This window comes from Theropithecus gelada, unplaced genomic scaffold, assembly GCF_003255815.1.
Source record: "Theropithecus gelada isolate Dixy unplaced genomic scaffold, Tgel_1.0 HiC_scaffold_16245, whole genome shotgun sequence".
NCBI lineage: Eukaryota > Metazoa > Chordata > Mammalia > Primates > Cercopithecidae > Theropithecus > Theropithecus gelada.
The window spans coordinates 6,405-13,052 of record NW_020258041.1 but is presented as its reverse complement, the minus strand read 5'-3'; the positions used below and the strand labels follow the sequence as shown (position 1 = coordinate 13,052).

At 39.8% G+C, this 6,648-nt stretch overlaps 1 long non-coding RNA gene across 1 annotated transcript; it reads left to right on the top strand.

Annotated features, from left to right (window-relative positions):
• Positions 1 to 408: 408 nt before the first annotated feature.
• On the top strand, positions 409 to 6,360 carry LOC112617423. Its single transcript, XR_003117898.1, has 2 exons — positions 409 to 614; positions 4,868 to 6,360. It is a non-coding gene; the product is annotated as an uncharacterized LOC112617423 (long non-coding RNA).
• Positions 6,361 to 6,648: the final 288 nt, after the last annotated feature.

The following is a 6,648-nucleotide window of genomic DNA, read 5'->3' as shown; positions in this document are numbered from 1 at the left end:
GCCTGTAAAAGTTACTATTGTAAATAACAGTTAATATGCTCCAGTCAGTGTATTAAGCATTTATATCATTCTTTCAACAGTTTTACAACACAGGCAACATTAATGTTCTGCTCTTATAGGTCAAGAGGTTGAGGCTCAGCAAGTGTAAGATATCTGCATGAGGGGAAAAGGTAAGATCTGAATCCAGGTCTGTCTGAGGCTAGAACAAATGCTCACAGTTGCATCACTTTCATTAGTTATCAGAATAATAATCACTACATAGCATTATGTGTGAACCAGTCGAGGCAGTAAAAACACAGTTCTCTTCATTATCACATCTGAATTTTAAATGCAAAAACAAAATAACATCTGTTTTTCATAAAAGTGAAATGCTATGGAGTTCTAACCATACAAATGTTTTCTTCTCTTAGAATTTAATTGTCCTGAATCCACTCACAGTGACTGAGGAGGAAATAAGACCATCACTAGAGAAACGACTCGAAGCCATTATCAGTGGGGCTGCTCTCCTGGCAGATTCTTCATGCACGAGGGACTTCCACCGGGAGCGGATTATTGCAGAATGCAACGCCATTCGCCAGGCTCTTCAGGATCTGCTTTCAGAGTACATGAACAATGTAGGTGACTTGTTTGCCCTCCCATCCCTAGCCCCTCTTTCCTTGTACTTTGAATATATGCTGAGATACTTTCCGTGTACAAAACAGGATAAATTACAAATGAGTATGTGATTTTACATGGGTTGATTTTCTAAGTGAGTTCTGCTTGGTTATTTTTGGGGAACAACAACCCTGGGAGTTTCTAGGGATGAAGTCAGAACCAGAGGAGTATTTACAAGTGACCGTTTTGTTTGTGGAAGCATCTCAGTATTAGTTGAAGAAGGAAATCAGGATTGGAGAAAGGAAACCAAAGTTGCACATAAATTTAAGAGATATAAAGAAGATAAAGAGAGGGGCAGATTGCTCAGGATTAAATTGGTGAATAATGAAAGGCCATTAGAAGTTAGTAGTCAATAAAAGTGATATTACAGGGGTCATGAGCTATGTTTGAAGGTGTGTAAAGAGCCCATGCCAGTTGTTATTTTTGTTGTTGTTGTTTTATGGAGATAGACTGTATCTTGCTCTGTTGCCCAGGCTCAAGTGCAGTTGGGCGATCACAGCTAATGGCAACATCGAACTCCTGGGCTCACAGGATCCTTCTACCTCAGCCTCCCAAGTAGCTGGGACTACAGGTGTGTTACCATGCTCCGCTAATTTTTGTAGTTTTTGTAGAGATGGGGTTTTGCCATAATGCCCAGACTGATCTCGAACTCCTGGGCTCAAGTGACCCTCCCACCTTGGCCTCCCAAAGTGCTGGGATTACAGGCACCCACACAGTTTTGGCAGCTGCTAATCTTTTTCAGATGTGACAGTGTCTAGTTTTTTTTTTTTTTTTAAGTTTTAGCTATCACTCAGAAATATTGGAAATGTCTAAATTTAGGGCAAAAATATTTGTTTCAAAATCCATTTTGTTTCATTGTATACATACATATATATGTGAAATATATGTCTCTTCTCTATGGAATGTCTATAACTATTGTTGCCCTCAAATCTTGGTAACATTTATAAAGTGAAGAGAAAAATCTTGAATATGTTGTCAATTATACGTTGATTATGAAGATTCCTTAAATAATAGAGCTAAACAAAATGAAAGTTATAATAGGAATATTTTGTTCATCTGCATTATCATAAATGGAAGAATTCAAGACTCATGTAGGTATGTTTTGAGAATGATTAGTTACAAAGCGTGTGACTTTTTGGGTATGAATTTAAGATATTTGAGATTGTTCAATATAAGTACTTTGTGTGAATAACTGAAACGCACTAAAATTATTTGGTGCATTTTGAGGATCCTTCAACACATTTGATGTATCTTCATACTCTTAATATTTGATGACTTTGCTCCCTGACCAGAAATCTCTCACCTGTCAATAAATGAAAATTGTAAGGTAGATTTCTTTAATAAGAAAATTTTAGTAATGTCATGTCCTGCTGCCAGAATGCCTGAAGCTAGAATATCCCCAATTTTAGCATATCATATATTCTTAAATATTTTTCAAGGTAATTCATCAGTCATAAAAAACTCAGAAGATAATATTGTATTGGAATGCCTTCTCCCATGATCTGTAAACTATTACAATTATTATTCTCGTCTTCACAGATAAAATACTGTAAAGTTATAGATACATTTATTTTCTCTAGAAATTACAAAGTTACAAGTTCAGTTTATCTAAAATGGATAAATAGAAAGTTATTTTATTCTTTATAGATACAAACTCAGATATACACACATGTGCACACTTACCCACATACATAAGGTTGGCCACGTAATTTGTGGGGCCTAGTGCAAAATGAAAATGTCAGGCTTCTTGTTCAAAAAGCAGGGAAATGGAACTGTAGCTTTCTTACACAGTCTCTAGTGACCTATGAAAGGTTATTTTTGCTATTTAATATTAGATTTCTAGAGTATAGAGGTACTTATAAAGTGATTGCAGACCCTCACAGACGTCTGTGGCTCCACCAAATGACCCTGACCTACCCCAGGGTGTGCCAAGGCCCCCACAAGGGATAAAGGGCGGCAGTAATCACTGGGTGGGAGAACTGTCTGAGGAACTATCCCAGGAAGTCACTTGGAGGTAGGACTGCATATGAGCCAAGACATGTGCTTCATTGCCGCATTGGACTACACAGATTCAAAGGTAAAATTGTTAAAAATTTCAAGAGTGTGGTAGCATAGCATGAAAACCCAAGCCTGGGACCCTGTCTAAAATTGGGATCCTGTGTGCAGTAGCAGGCCCCTGAAACTGGCCCTGTATATAATAAACACATATCACATCAAAATAGTGGTGATTTTATGGTTTTCTTAAACTAAGCAAATTGAACTGAGCTAATGAATATTGGAATTAAGTAGCAGGAACCAACCTGGAAAACTGTGGAGTGTATTACGAGATCTCATCCCCAGGTTTACTGCCACCAGGTTTCTATCACAAATACTACTACTTTATAGCTGTTGCATCAGTTTTACTGAAAGGGAATGCATTTTTCTGGAACTAGCCAAACTCAAACCTTGCTCAGCGTTTGCTCAAAGACTTGAGATGGCTCTAGCACTTAAGTCCTCATCTTTCTACTTTAAGGAATACTGTGTTTCCTTTGGTGGACCCAGTTGTTTTTCAGATCAGTCAGTAGCTTTTGTAATTGAGCTGTGCTGATGGAGTAAATGCTTGATGATAAGCACAAAAACTGAAAGTGATTAATTAATCAAAACCTGTGAGTCTTTTAGCTGAAGGAGACTTCAGAGATTGGCTTAAATTTTGCAAGTCTATTGCGTCCAGCCAGAGCAGTTCAGCAGTGAGAAATGAATGCAGCTTATGTTTGTCGCAGGCTCAGTCCACACAACCATGACTCCTCTAATTCTAAATAAATTCACTTCCTTAAACAGATCAGCAAGTCTTGATCATTTTCTAAAATAGAATTTCAACATTCAATAAGGTCAACGTCTTGTCAGATTAGGAAGAAATTAGTAATAAATGAGACCAGATGGGTCTATAACGGACAAGACAGACAACCACTTAACACTATTATGTATGTTGTGTCTGGAATTGGTGGGTTCTTGGTCTCACTGGCTTCAAAAATGAAGCCGCGGACCCTCGCGGTGGGTGTTACAGTTCTTAAAGATGTTGTGTCTGGAATTTGTTCCTTCAGACATTTAGATGTGTCTGGAGCTACTTCCTTCTGGTGGGTTCGTGGTCTTGCTGTCAGGAGTGAAGCTGCAGACCTTCACAGTGAGTGTTACAGCTCTTAAAGGCAGCATGTCTGGAGTTGTTTGTTCTTCCCAGTGGGTTCGTGGTCTCATTGGCTTCAGGAGTGAAGCTGCAGACCTTCGCGGTGAGTGTTACAGCTGCCTGTTACAGCTCATAAAGGCAGCGTGGAGTCAAGGAGTGAGCAGCAGCAAGATTTATTGCAAAGACTGATAGAACAAAGCTTCCACAGCGTGGAAGGGCACCCCAGCAGGTTACTGCTGGCTGGCTTGGGCAGCCTGCTTTTATTCCCTTATCTGGCCCCACCCACATCCTGCTGATTTGTCCATTTTACAGAGAGTTGATTGGTCTATTTTACAGAGAGCTGATTGGTCCGTTTTGACAGAGTGCTGATTGGTATGTTTACATTCCTTGAGCTAGACACAGAGTGCTAGACGGAAAAGTTCTCCAAGTCCCCACTAGGTTAGCTAGATACAGAGTGCTGATTGGTGCACATACAATCCTGCAGCTAGATATAAAAGTTCTCGAAGTCCCCATCCAGCTCAGGAGCCCAGTGGCTTCACCTAGTGGATCCTGCACCAGGGCTGCAGGCGGAGCTGCCCGCCAGTCCTGAACCCTGCCAGGCAGGGAGGCAGCTAAGGCCCCCCAAGAATTTGAGTGCAGTGCCAGCCCGCCTAGCCTGTGCCCGCCCTCACACCCACGCCCACGGGGACTCCCACTGGCCTGCGAGCACCCTGCTTGCAGCGGCGGTTCCCACTGGTGCCTCTTCCTCCACACTTCCCTGCAAGCAGAGGGAGGCAGGTCCCGCCTCAGCCAGCCCAGAGAGGGGCTCCCATGGTGCCATGATGGACTGAAGGGCTCCTCAAGCGCTGCCAGGTGGTCGTGGAGGCTGAGGAGGTGCTGAGAGTGAGGGCTGCTAGCACATTGTCACCTCTCATATGTTTGCCCTAATATATACTGTCCTGTTAAATTTATGAGTGGATACATATGTGTGTATGTTTGGTTAGTTTTCTATTGCTGCTGTAACAAATTACCACACACTTAGTGTCTTAAACCACACAAATTTAAATCTTTCAGCTCTGTAATCAAAAGTCTGACCTGGGCCTCACTGGAGTAAAAATCAAAGTGTTGGAGGAATGCATTGTTTTCTGGAGTCTCTAGGGAAGAGTCCATTGTTTTTGCCTTTTCCAGTTTCTAGAGGTCACCCTCATTCCTTGCCTCATGGTTCTCTGCCTCCATCTTGTAAGGCAGCAAGGTCACGTTTCTCTGACCCTGTTTCCAACCTCATCTCTCTTTCTCTAACCACACCTTGGAAAAATTCTCTTCTTTTTAGGACTCATGTGATTAGTGGGACCCACCCAGATTATCCAGGATAATCGTCCCATCTGAAGACCCTTAACCTTAATTACATCTGCAAAATTCCTCTTGCCATGTCAGGTAACATATTCACAGGTTCTGGGAATTTGAATGTGGACATCTCTGGGAGACTCACAACATTATATCAATGCTAGTCTTCCCTCGTGTTTTCTGTGAAGTCATTATCAGTCCTTTTGTTTCAAATCCATTATGGACAGCATCCCTCACACACTTTAAGCTCTATGCAGGCAGATCACATGTCTGTTTTGTTTAGTTTTATCCCAAGCCCCAGGCACAGTGCGTGGCATTTAGAAAAAGCTGAATTGTATTTATGAATTAAAGAATGAATGAAATGATTGCATATTGTATGTGCCATGTAATGGAGAAACAACCTCTCTGACATTAACTGAAATGAGTTTCAAGCATCTACTAAATTTATACAATAGACTGCCTGTTATAAAAGGTCTTATTTTGCAAAGCATTAAGTCTCTTCTGAAAATCAATGTAAATATCCAGAAATAATTTTTTTATTTTAATCTCTGCATTTGGATCCACATCCAGCCATATTCTAGAACAGGATTTTTATTCATTAAAAATACACTCCAGAAAACATTTAGGATCAGAGAAAATATACCTTTTGACTTTTAAAACTTAGGGATGTATATTTCTAAGATACTTCTGCTGATTTTGTTATATCTCTATGATTGGTTAGCCCTAGTTCACATTCTCTGATGTATAACATGATTAAGGATTTGTTTTTCATAAATGGGCAGAGCAACGAGGCCTTGTGAAAAAGGAATGATCTTCAGGAAATCAACGATTTTTACATGGTGATCTTTCTGAAATTGGTGAAAATAGAATGGTAGGCAGTCAGCCATCATGTTTGAGTTCTAAGATAACACCAAGCATGGATATTTTTCTGGGAGTGGGTTGAAATCATATTGTTATAGGTGGGTTGGATATGTTACACAGGTGATGTATAATTATTAGTAAAGTTAATATTCAGGTGATATGACTGTAGGGCATTATTAGAATTGAGTGAGAGATAATGTTGCTAGAGTAAACAAGTCAGGCATGAGCTCCATGCAGGAACGAATTTGCATTTCTGGACCCTCATCCACCCACTTTTTTCTTCTCTTGATGTTTTCTGTGGAAGCATGTTGTTGGTTCTCATTACATATTTGTTGAGTGAATAAAGAATCAAATGGACTAGCTTTGTTATTCAGAAACCTATTTTATTGTGTGTCTTGAGTTTAATGCATTCCATGTCTTGGGAAATTCTGAAAATTCATATAAAGACTACATGCAAAGATATGTTATGGGATTTTTCCTTTTGTCTAGGACCTCCATCCCACTCCCGAAAATGCATTTTGGAAACAATTCCAGCCTTAATTAATTAATTTATTTTTATTTCTTATGATGATAAGGTAAAACAGTTGGGAGAAACTATATGCAATGACTTTTTGAATACAAGAGACAGGTTAGAATTAAAATTCTAAAAA